Source organism: Cherax quadricarinatus, chromosome 49 (assembly GCF_038502225.1).
Source record: "Cherax quadricarinatus isolate ZL_2023a chromosome 49, ASM3850222v1, whole genome shotgun sequence".
Taxonomy (NCBI): domain Eukaryota; kingdom Metazoa; phylum Arthropoda; class Malacostraca; order Decapoda; family Parastacidae; genus Cherax; species Cherax quadricarinatus.
This window is the reverse complement of record NC_091340.1, coordinates 18305645-18316120: the sequence shown is the minus strand read 5'-3', so window position 1 is coordinate 18316120 and position 10476 is coordinate 18305645. Positions and strand designations below refer to the sequence as shown.

At 44.4% G+C, this 10476-nt stretch overlaps 1 protein-coding gene across 2 annotated transcripts in view; it reads left to right on the top strand.

The window, feature by feature from the left end:
- Positions 1-10476, top strand: part of LOC138854111 (uncharacterized) — a 423710-nt gene that overhangs the window by 64209 nt on the left and 349025 nt on the right. The window lies entirely within an intron of this gene.

The window sequence follows — 10476 nt, the reverse complement described above, 5'->3', positions numbered from 1 at the left end:
GCTCTCATAAAGAAATTGGAGCACGCATCAATAACTGGGCCATACTCCTTGCTCTCAAATGTGTCCATGTATCTAAGGTTGACACATTAATTGTAACTGATTCTCTGTCATCCATAAATGTTCTTAACTCATTAAGTATAAATTGTGGCATGCTTGTGTCAGAAGCCAGACATAGATATGGTAAGATTGTGGACAGTGGAGTCAGAGTGCACATGCTGTGGATTCCATCTCACATTGGTCTTCAGATGCATGATAGAACTGATAAATTGGCTAAGCTGTATGCTTTCAAAGAGGGGGTAGATTACAATCTTGGGCTGTCAGTTAGCAGTTTGAGAACAATAATACGAAAAGAACTTCAAATGAACTTTATTGACTTAAGACTTAGGAAGACTGACACAAGTCAGTCCATCTATCATCATTCCATCATGCAGGAGGAGCCACATGTCTATGGTGCATCCAACAAGATAAGCAGACTCTTGGATGTCGCTACTGCCCGGCTCCGGCTGGGTTACAAGTATCTTTGGCAGGTTAAATCACCACCACCAGATGTAGACCAAACGAAATGTAAACTTTGCCAGATGGACTATTGTCACACATTGCGTCATTATGTACTGGAGTGTGATCAGATTAATGAATTTAGAAACAACTCACTCAGAAATGTTCAAGAAATGGCAAAGTATTTTATCCACAGTGGTATTTTGCAGACCATTCTGGAGAAATACCCTGACTTTGCTAGCTGTAAATAAAGCATTACCACATGTGTGCGTGTATGTGTGTGTGTGTGTGTGTGTGTGTGTGTGTGTGTGTGTGTGTGTGTGTGTGTGTGTGTGTGTGTGTGTGTGTGCGTGTGTGTGTTGTACGAGTTTGTGTATGTGTGTGTGTGTGTGTGTGTGTGTGTGAGGGTGTGTGTGTGTGTGTGTGTGTGTGTGTGTGTGTGTGTGTGTGTGTGTGTGTGTGTGTGTGTGTGTGTGTGTGTGTGTGTGAGTGTGTGTGTGTGTGCGTGTGTGGGTGTGCGTGTGAGGGTGTGTGTGTGGGTGTGAAGGTGTGTGTGTGTGTGTGTGTGGGTGTTGGTGTGTGTGTGTGTGTGTGTGTGTGTGTGTGTGTGTGTGTGTGTGTGTGTGTGTGTGTGTGTGTGTGTGCGTGTGTGGGTGTGTGTGTGCGTGTGTGGGTGTGTGTGTGCGTGTGTGGGTGTGTGTGTGCGTGTGTGGGTGTGTGTGTGAGGGTGTGTGTGCGGGTGTGTGTGAGGGTGTGTGTGTGTGTGTGTGTGTGTGTGTGTGTGTGCGTGTGTGGGTGTGTGTGTGCGTGTGTGGGTGTGTGTGTGCGTGTGTGGGTGTGTGTGTGCGTGTGTGGGTGTGTGTGTGCGTGTGTGGGTGTGTGTGTGCGTGTGTGGGTGTGTGTGTGAGGGTGTGTGTGTGGGTGTGAGGGTGTGTGTGTGTGTGTGGGTGTTGGTGTGTGTGTGTGTGTGTGTGTGTGTGTGTGTGTGTGTGTACTCACCTAGTACTCACCTAGTTGAGGTTGCAGGGGTCGAGTCCAAGCTCCTGGCCCCGCCTCTTCACTGGTCGCCACTAGGTCACTCTCCCTGAACCATGAGCTTTATCGTACCTCTGCTTAAAGCTATGTATGGATCCTGCCTCCACTACATCGCTTCCCAAACTATTCCACTTCCTGACTACTCTATGGCTGAAGAAATACTTCCTAACATCCCTTTGATTCATCTGTGTCTTCAGCTTCCAACTGTGTCCCAGTGTTGCTGTATCCAGTCTCTGGAACATCCTGTCTTTGTCCACCTTGTCAATTCCTCTCAGTATTTTGTAAGTCGTTATCATGTCCCCCCTATCTCTCCTGTCCTCCAGTGTCGTCAGGTTGATTTCCCTTAACCTCTCCTCATAGGACATACCTCTTAACTCTGGGACTAGTCTTGTTGCAAACCTTTGCACTTTCTCTAGTTTCTTTACATGCTTGGCTAGGTGTGGGTTCCAAACTGGTGCCGCATACTCTAATATGGGTCCAACGTACACGGTGTACAGGGTCCTGAACGATTCCTTATTAAGATGTCGGAATGCTGTTCTGAGGTTTGCCAGGCGCCCATATGCTGCGGCAGTTATTTGGTTGATGTGCGCTTCAGGAGATGTGCCTGGTGTTATACTCACCCCAAGATCTTTTTCCTTGAGTGATGTTTGTAGTCTCTGGCCCCCCTAGACTGTACTCCGTCTGCGGTCTTCTTTGCCCTTCCCCAATCCTCATGACTTTGCACTTGGTGGGATTGAACTCCAGGAGCCAGTTGCTGGACCAGGTCTGCAGCCTGTCCAGATCCCTTTGTAGTTCTGCCGGGTCTTCGATCGAATGAACTCTTCTCATCAACTTCACGTCATCTGCAAACAGGGACACCTCGGAGTTTATTCCTTCTGTCATGTGTGTGTGTGCGTGCGTGTGTGTGTGTGTGTGTGTGTGGGTGTGTGTGAGGGTGTGTAAGGGTGTGTGTGTGTGTGTGTGTGTGTGTGTGTGTGTGTGTGTGTGTGTGTGTGTGTGTGTGTGTGTGTGAGCACGTGTGTGGGTGTGTGTGTGTGTGTGCGCGCGTGTGTGGGTGTGTGTGTACTCACCTATTTGTGGTTGCAGGGGTCGAGTCCTAGCTCCTGGCCCCGCCTCTTCACCGGTTGCTACTAGGCCCTCTCTCTCCCCGCTCCATGAGCTTTATCAAACCTCGTCTTAAAACTGTGTATGGTTCCTGCCTCCACTACGTCATTTTCTAGGCTATTCCACTGCCTTACAACTCTATGACTGAAGAAATACTTCCTACTATCTCTCTGACTCATTTGTGTCTTCAACTTCCAATTGTGGCCTCTTGTTTCTGTGTCCCCTCCCTGGAACATCCTGTCTTTGTCCACCTTGTCTATTCCACGCAGTATTTTATATGTCGTTATCATGTCTCCCCTGACCCTCCTGTCCTCCAGTGAGGTCAGGCCGATTTCCCTTAATCTTTCTTCATAGGACATTCCCCTTAGCTCTGGAACTAACCTTGTCGCAAACCTTTGTACTTTCTCTAGTTTCCTGACGTGCTTTATCAAGTGCGGGTTCCAAACAGGTGCTGCATACTCCAGTATGGGCCTGACATACACGGTGTACAGTGTCTTGAATGATTCCTTACTAAGGTATCGGAATGCTGTTCTCAGGTTTGCCAGGCGCCCATATGCTGCAGCAGTTATCTGATTGATGTGTGCTTCCGGAGACATGCTCGGTGTTATACTCACCCCAAGATCTTTCTCCTTGAGTGAGGTTTGCAGTCTTTGGCCACCTAGCCTATACTCTGTCTGTGGTCTTCTGTGCCCCTCCCCCATCTTCATGACTTTGCATTTGGCAGGATTAAATTCGAGAAGCCATTTGCTGGACCAGGTGTCCAGTCTGTCCAGGTCTCTTTGAAGTCCTGCCTGGTCCTCATCAGATTTAATTCTCCTCATTAACTTCACATCATCTGCAAACAGGGACACTTCTGAGTCTAACCCTTCCGTCATGTCGTTCACATATACCAAAAATAGCACTGGTCCTAGGACCGACCCCTGTGGGACCCCGCTCGTCACAGGTGCCCACTGTGATACATCATTACGTACCATGACTCGTTGTTGCCTCCCTGTCAGGTATTCTCTGATCCATTGCAGTGCCCTTCCTGTTATATGCGCCTGATGCTCTAGCTTCTGCACTAATCTCTTGTGAGGAACTGTGTCAAAGGCCTTCTTGCAGTCCAAGAAGATGCAATCAACCCACCCCTCTCTCCCCTCTCTGTGCGTGTGTGTGTGTGCGTGTGTGGGTGTGTGTGTGTGGGTGTTTGTGAGGGTGTGTGTGTGGGTGTGTGTGAGGGTGTGTGTGTGTGTGTGTGGGTGTGCGTCCTTGTGTGTATGCATATATTTGTACGCTCGTGTGCACATGTCCGTGCGTGCCCCCTCGTGTGTGTGTGTGTATGTGCGCGCGCGCGCGCTAGTGTGGGTGTATGATCCACTTAACATTTGTATTTATAACTCATTATAATTGTGACCAGGTGTGGACGTATCAGTGGTTCATTACTTTGTAATTTGCTCATGGCTGTAACCATGTATAGGAGTGAAGCTGATTCATTACCTCTGTAACTTTGGGGTCCAGTCACTGGACCCATTATGTACCTTTGTAATCTTTTGACTACCGCCCACAGGATGGGTATGGGGTGCATAATAAAGATATTAAACTAAAGTGTGTGTGTGTGTGTGTGTGTGTGTGTGTACTCACCTATTTGTGGTTGCAGGGGTCGAGTGTGTGTGTGGTGTATGTGTGACTCAACAATCAATATTTGCACCAATAACTCATGAAGGAGTTCAGGGAAACCGGCAGGCCGGACTTGAGTCCTGTAGATGGGAAGTACAGTGCCTGCACTCTGAAGGAGGGGTGTTAATGTTGCAGTTTAAAAACTGTAGTGTAAAGCACCCTTCTGGCAAGACAGTGATGGAGTGAATGATGGTGAAAGTTTTTCTTTTTCGGGCCACCCTGCCTTGGTGGGAATCGGCCAGTGTGATGATAATAAATAACTCATTACAGTTGTGACCGGGTGTGGAAGTGTGAATTGCTCATTACTCTATAATTTATTCATGATTGTAGCCATGTATAAACGTAAGTAACCATTCTACAGAATTCATTACCTTTGTAACTTGTGAGCTCATTACCTTTGTACCTAGTTCAGCTATCAAAACTTTGGGGGCCCAGTCCCTGGACCCATTACGTACCTCTGTAATCTGTAAATACCTTTGTAACTTGTCATGATTGTGACCAGACCTACCTGGAGTTCATTACCATTGTAAATTGTGAGTTCACTACCTTTGTAAATTGTGAGTTCATTACCTTTGTAAATTGTGAGTTCATTACCTCTGTAACTTGCTCAGCTATCAAAACTTTGGAGTCCAGTCCCTGGACCAATTATGTACCTCTGTAATCTTTTGACTACCGCCCACAGGATGGGTATGGGGTGCATAATAAACATATTAAACTAAGGAGGTCATTTGGGAATTGCAAAAACTCTGAATATTCTAGAATACTGAAAGAGTTCTACTGGCCTAAAATAGGGCAAGATGTGACGAATTACATCCGCTCTTGTTGGGAATGTCAAAAAGTAGGTAAACATGGACACCCCATTAAACTCTCCCCACTTCATCCCATACCTGCAGATGGAGAACAGTTTGCCGAGCTGATCGTTGATTGTGTGGGACCATTACCAAAATCAAAGTCTGGGAATCAGTACCTATTCACTATCATGGACAAAGCTACTAGGTATGTGGAAGCAGTCCCAATGCGCAGTATAAAAAAAATAAACACTAAAGTCATTCTTAAAGCCATAACTAAGTTTATATCTTACTTTGGCATTCCAAAGTCTATCCAGAATGACCAGGGTACTGACTTTACAGCCAAAGCTTTTAGGGAAGCTTTAACTAGTCTAGGTATAATTCATAAATTATCCACTGCCTATCATCCTCAGTCCCACGACGCCTTGGAAAGATTTCATCAGATGTTAAAAACCATGATGAGAACCTTTTGCATGTATTTTCCTACAGACTGGGATGAATCACTTCATCTGTTGCTGTTCACAATGAGAGAAACTGTGCAGGAATCAACAGGGTACAGCCCATTTGAGGTAATCTTCGGGCACAATGTAAGAGGTCCCCTGCGAGTGCTCAAGGGAAGATGAATGGGAGAAGACACCTGCAGGTGGCCCGTCAATTGGCTAAGGCATATTTAAAATATGCTCAAAACACTATGAAATAGAAGAGACAAGGTGCTGGTGCAGGAACCTGTGTCTGGCCACACCTTAAAAGCTAGATTCATGGGACCAACGTAAATAATAAGTAAAATTTCTGATGTAAATTATGTGGTAGCTCTCCTTGATAAACCCACTAAAAGTAAAATTTACCACATAAATCAGATTAAAATGTTTAATAGCCCCACATAAAGTCCCAGTAATGATTCTGTCCTCTGCCTCTGTAGACGACCCTGACTCCTTACACGTCATTCCAGAGATCCAAGTTAAGCTTCCTAATTCTGTCCTCCTCAAGGACCCTATCACTTTAATGCTGGGGCGTCTAACGATCAAATAATATGTCTAACTGCCCTCTTACAAACTTACCCTGACATATTTTCAGATGATGTAGATGTTGGAAACACTAAGCCTATTAAACTCTCCTCCTGCAGAGCTAATCCTGAAAAACAGAGGCTACTTCAACAGGAGGTAGCATTTCTGTTAGAACTCAGATTAGTGGAGGAGTCATCCAGTCCGTGGGCTTCACCATGTATCCTTGTTAAGAAGTCTGATGGAAGTTTTCGAATGTGTACAGACTACCGTAAGGTGAATGAGGTCCCTATTCCAGATGCTTACCCTCTGCCACGTTTGGATGATGTATTGGCTTTTGAGGGTAAGGCTACTTTTGTTTCCAAACTAGACCTTAAAGGTTACTATCAGGTCCCTTTGACAGATAATGCAAAGGAAATCTCTGCCTTCGTAATTCCAGGAGGTCACTATTAATATACAGTGACCACATTCGAAATGCGGAACTCGACGGCAACGTTCCAGAAGCTGATCCATCAGGTTATTAAAGGATCTGAAGGCACGACAACTTAAATGGACTATATAGTAGTAGTTTCCGATACGTGGGACCAACATATTTCCCGACTTAAAGTACTCTTTGAGAGGTTTAGGAGTTTCCAGTTAGCTGTAAATCTATGTAAGTCATCCTTTGGCCACTCTGCTATTACTTTTTTGGGGCCCTGTAGTAGGTAATGGTAAAGTAGCCCCTAAATTTGTTAAAATTCACGCCAATTAAGAATTACCCAGTACCTCATGATAGGAAATCCCTCTAGCGTTTTTTTATGGATGGTAGGTTCTACAGACGCTTCTGTAAGAACTTGGCAGATGTTGTAGCCCCCCTAATCTCACTTACGAGTCGGAAACAAAAAAATCAGTGGATTCCAGAGTGTCAAGAGGCATTTAATAAAGCCAAACAGCTGCTTTGTATTGCACCCATTCTTCTGTCTCCCGATTTTTCAAAACCTTTTGTATTACAGGTTGATGTACGCATACAAAATTCTGGGGAAGAGTGGTTGCAGCCCGTCACTTACCTCTCTGCCAAGTATCAACCTCACCAAAGGGCTTACACCACCATAGAGAAAGAAGCCCTAGCTCTGATACTTGTATTGGAACACCTTGGTATATTCGTGGGGCAGTCGTCCCAGGTGGTCACAGTCTACAGCGATCACAATCCGTTAGTCTGCCTCAACACCATGAAAAACTACAACACACGTCTGATGAGATGGAGTCTCAGGCTGCAACTTTATAACATTGGAGTCATACATATTGCCGGCAAGGAAAGTGTACCGGCTGACACATTGTCACGAATTTAGGTTAGGAAGTGTTAGGGACCATATGGGTAGCTTAGATCTTTTTTTCCCCTTTTATAAATGTTTTTAAAACGATGTCGGCTTTTCTTTTTTTTTTCTTTAGTTAGGAGGCATTCTGCTGCCGTCGGAGGTGTCTTGAACTAATGTTAGCCCTACTGTCTGCTGTCTTGCTCTAGGACAGAGTTTGACTTTGAGTCTCGAGAAAAGTTGAGCCCTATCTAATGAGTTGGATGGTTGAGAGGTTAAGTGCCATAGTGGTACGCAACCCATGGAGGTGGAGGCCTAATTCTGGCTATTAGAGCCCTTTTTGGTGGGGGTGTGGCATGCAAAGGGTATGTTATGATTCATTCGGTGTATGTCATACTTTCATATAGGCTGCCTCTCATCCAGTGAACTGGGTGCTAAAGGTTCACTATCTATAAGGTACCCATCTTTAAATCAGTACCTTGAATCACTGACCAATCACAGGCAGGCCATCCAAAACAGAAGCAACGTGGTTCACTTTCGGTAAGCATTGGCAGACTTGCCTACCTGCTGGTTGAGTATGGTGTACACTCTCTCTGGCTTTTGCTTTATCTGTCACCATGGTGTACATTTACTATACTATCTGCACATATTGTACATACCTGTATACGTCTGGTAAAGGCAAATATATACATTATAGTCTATTGTTGAGTTTTGTTTGCTCTATTTTCCATTACGACCAGGTCTGACGGGCCATACTTTACCTGTGTTCGTAAGAGGGCAAAAGGAAGTATAAGAAAATATTCATCAGTTGTTGGCCAACTCTTTATTAATTTAGATAAAAAATGATTTTATGTACACATTCATGTTAGTCTTAGATAATATACTCGATGGCAGCTTAATAGATCAGAAAAAAAGTAGCACCACTGAACTGTATAGTGGCCCCTGTATACTATCCTACTCTAACAGTACAGGTAACACTGTACTGCTCTCTCAGTACAGGTAACATTGTACTGCTTTAACAGTACATATAACACTGTACTGCTCTAACAGTACATGTAACACTGTACTGCTCTAACAGTACATGTAACACTGTACTGCTCTCTCAGTACAGGTAACATTGTACTGCTTTAACAGTACATATAACACTGTACTGCTCTCTCAGTACAGGTAACATTGTACTGCTTTAACAGTACATATAACACTGTACTGCTCTCTCAGTACAGGTAACACTGTACTGCTTTAACAGTACAGGTAACACTGTACTGCTCTAACAGTACATGTAACACTGTACTGCTCTAACAGTACAGGTAACACTGTACTGCTCTAACAGTACAGGTAACACTGTACTGCTCTAACAGTACAGGTAACACTGTACTGCTCTAACAGTACAGGTAACACTGTACTGCTCTAACAGTACATGTAACACTGTACTGCTCTAACAGTACAGGTAACACTGTACTGCTCTAACAGTACAGGTAACACTGTACTGCTCTAACAGTACAGGTAACACTGTACTGCTCTAACAGTACAGGTAACACTGTACTGCTCTAACAGTACAGGTAACACTGTACTGTTCTAACAGTACAGGTAACACTGTACTGCTCTAACAGTACAGGTAACACTGTACTGCTCTAACAGTACAGGTAACACTGTACTGCTCTAACAGTACAGGTAACACTGTACTGCTCTAACAGTACAGGTAACACTGTACTGCTCTAACAGTACAGGTAACACTGTACTGCTCTAACAGTACAGGTAACACTGTACTGCTCTAACAGTACAGGTAACACTGTACTGCTCTAACAGTACAGGTAACACTGTACTGTTCTAACAGTACAGGTAACACTGTACTGCTCTAACAGTACAGGTAACACTGTACTGCTCTAACAGTACAGGTAACACTGTACTGCTCTAACAGTACAGGTAACACTGTACTGCTCTAACAGTACAGGTAACACTGTACTGCTCTAACAGTACAGGTAACACTGTACTGCTCTAACAGTACAGGTAACACTGTACTGTTCTAACAGTACAGGTAACACTGTACTGCTCTAACAGTACAGGTAACACTGTACTGCTCTAACAGTACAGGTAACACTGTACTGCTCTAACAGTACAGGTAACACTGTACTGCTCTAACAGTACAGGTAACACTGTACTGCTCTAACAGTACAGGTAACACTGTACTGCTCTAACAGTACAGGTAACACTGTACTGCTCTAACAGTACAGGTAACACTGTACTGCTCTAACAGTACAGGTAACACTGTACTGCTCTAACAGTACAGGTAACACTGTACTGTTCTAACAGTACAGGTAACACTGTACTGCTCTAACAGTACAGGTAACACTGTACTGCTCTAACAGTACAGGTAACACTGTACTGCTCTAACAGTACAGGTAACACTGTACTGCTCTAACAGTACAGGTAACACTGTACTGCTCTAACAGTACAGGTAACACTGTACTGCTCTAACAGTACAGGTAACACTGTACTGCTCTAACAGTACAGGTAACACTGTACTGCTCTAACAGTACAGGTAACACTGTACTGCTCTAACAGTACAGGTAACACTGTACTGTTCTAACAGTACAGGTAACACTGTACTGCTCTAACAGTACAGGTAACACTGTACTGCTCTAACAGTACAGGTAACACTGTACTGTTCTAACAGTACAGGTAACACTGTACTGCTCTAACAGTACAGGTAACACTGTACTGCTCTAACAGTACAGGTAACACTGTACTGTTCTAACAGTACAGGTAACACTGTACTGTTCTAACAGTACAGGTAACACTGTACTGCTCTAACAGTACAGGTAACACTGTACTGTTCTAACAGTACAGGTAACACTGTACTGCTCTAACAGTACAGGTAACACTGTACTGCTCTAACAGTACAGGTAACACTGTACTGTTCTAACAGTACAGGTAACACTGTACTGCTCTAACAGTACAGGTAACACTGTACTGCTCTAACAGTACAGGTAACACTGTACTGTTCTAACAGTACAGGTAACACTGTACTGTTCTAACAGTACAGGTAACACTGTACTGCTCTAACAGTACAGGTAACACTGTACTGCTCTAACAGTACAGGTAACA